General features: G+C 35.2%; 1 protein-coding gene across 1 annotated transcript in view; it reads right to left on the reverse strand.

The window, feature by feature from the left end:
• The window catches only part of plxdc2b (plexin domain containing 2b), a 78,737-nt gene that overhangs the window by 15,215 nt on the left and 61,170 nt on the right, over positions 1-2,352 (reverse strand). The window lies entirely within an intron of this gene.

Consider the following 2,352-nt stretch of genomic DNA (forward strand, 5'->3'; position numbering starts at 1 on the left):
ATTGTTCTACATGTAGATGATGAGCTGAATGCTCTCTGCATCACGACATGCAGGCTGTTTTTGCTCATTTTTGTTAGGAAGTGTGTTGTTCCAACCTGGATCATGAGCTGCAGCACATAGTTTTATCATAGAGTTTTAAAATGATGTGCCTTTATTTGAAACACAAAAGTGAATGAAGTCAACATGAAATCCAAATATCAGAATGTCTAGCATCTCTGCATGTTKATCTTATAAGCACAACTTTAAAGAGGCAGCTAATTAGAACAATTAACTCACTGAAAAAAACAACAATATAATGTAATCTTTAAAAATGATTGATCATCTTATTTCTATTGTTAGCCTACTTTAAAACAACAGAGAATTAGTRTCACTAATAGGAAGACTAATTATTACTATTTTTTTTACAAAAGCTGCAGTGTTCAAATCATCCTTCAAGACTTACATAAAACAACCACACAAAAAATATCGCCCTCCTTGTGACTTTTGGCGAAGGGTGATAATTACTGTAACATCTCCTGACTCAAAACCCGCCGCACACTTAAATGTTATTTAGAGCACCATGAACTGATAAACGAAAAACCTTCAGGGTGTTTTTAAAAATGTACTCAGAAAGCTGGGATAATTAGGGCATCTTAAGAGCTGGTCTTATGCTAACATGTTCAATTATGTTCAAGCAAAAAGCAGAAAAAAAGTCTGCATTGTTACTTTAATAAGTWTTTTTTTTATTTACTTTTTTTTCCAAGTAATGCATCATCAGTTTTCCATAACTCAGCCTTAACCTGACAATTAAACAAACACCTTTAGTGTTTGAATAAAGACTGTGTGACTATGGTTTGTTTTGTTGTGCCAACAGGACAAATTACAGTAAAATTTGTCTCCTCTCCTGCCTTTTGTATCAACTGTTTTYAATGAAACACAAACGTATCATGCTAATTTACTTTGCTTCAGTCAAAAACAACAAGCTGAATCAGCTTGTAGCTTTGCATGAAAGAAGTTGTCTCCTCAGTGCCTCCCACTGACTGAAGTTCATTAAGGCTGTTTTTTCTTGTTTTGTCAGAACGTCAGCGGCTTTCATTAACATTGTAGCCAGAAACACTGCAACGGTTTTTAATTAGTGAATGCCAAAAGTACTGTTTGCCCCCTTTTTTTAAAAAAAAGGATGTGAAGGATGCAGAGGGCAGGAGAGAGGCTAAACTGTGAGAAATGAACACATTCAGAAAGCTAATTAAAAGGAAGCCTAATGAAACCGTTGCTAGTATCCCTCCTCGGCAGCCAGAAAATGCAGAACAGATTTTTATTTCTTAAACAACTTAGTAACAAATCAAAGTGGACAGATCACAAGTGCTGTGTGTTTTCTCCAACATGTTCCTCAAAATAAATGGCTCCGAAATGAGAGAGTGGCAGATTAATATTTGATGCGTGTGGAATTCAAAATGCACTGAAAAATAAAATAAAAAGAAAAGAAGAAGTAATGGTGGAATCGAAAACATCTATTAAAATGCAGGATTAGCTGTGCCATTTCTCCGCAACTTATTCCTCTCACTTTGTTTTTTTTTTTATCTTAGATTTTTTTTATCTGACTAAACAAAACTAAATCCACCACAGCTCACATTTCAGCTGTCAGGAAGTTCAGGGGAGGAACACCGGCACTTCTTCAGCAGCTTAAATATTTACTTTTGTTTGAAGTGTGAGAAGACAAGAGGGATAAGAGAGAAAGTGGAACAGAGGTTGGCAGAAAGGGTGTGAGTTGAGGGGATGTCGGTCTGAGCTGCTGTCTCGTCTGAACACAGCTACTTTTCTGGAGGTGACTTTTACWGAGATCATAATAAAAGTTACAAATTCTGCAAATTATGGGATAGGCTGATTGGGAGATTTTATTACAAAACAGTTTTTTAAAAGAATAAGCAAAGAATTCCCTGAAAAACACCCAAAGTGCATCAGCTAAAGGCACCATATCCTGTAAAATCCACTTTTTTAGTTGTTAAATAAATTTTGTTGCACTTGGAGTTTCTAGGTGCGCAGAAAATTAGAATTTAGTCTCTCCTGGTGCTGCAAAGATATCTTTATATTCTGTTTTGTCATTTTTTTCAACCAGTTTTCTCTTTTTTATGACATTTCCTGAACTTTTACATGAAATTCATGACAAACCTGCAAGACAACTTCAACTACGGATCTTTATCTTGAGTTGAGAGCATGAATGAGTACAATAAAAGACAACAATGAAGCCATGTTGACTGACTTTCTTTAGTCTTTTCACCAGTTTTGTTCATGTTTACTTCATGCGTCCCCTTGAAGAAATTTATAGTTATTAGAGGTTAGTACTGATGTTAAAAGCACAACACTATATTTTTA

This window comes from Austrofundulus limnaeus, unplaced genomic scaffold (genome assembly GCF_001266775.1).
Source record: "Austrofundulus limnaeus strain Quisiro unplaced genomic scaffold, Austrofundulus_limnaeus-1.0 Scaffold100, whole genome shotgun sequence".
NCBI lineage: Eukaryota > Metazoa > Chordata > Actinopteri > Cyprinodontiformes > Rivulidae > Austrofundulus > Austrofundulus limnaeus.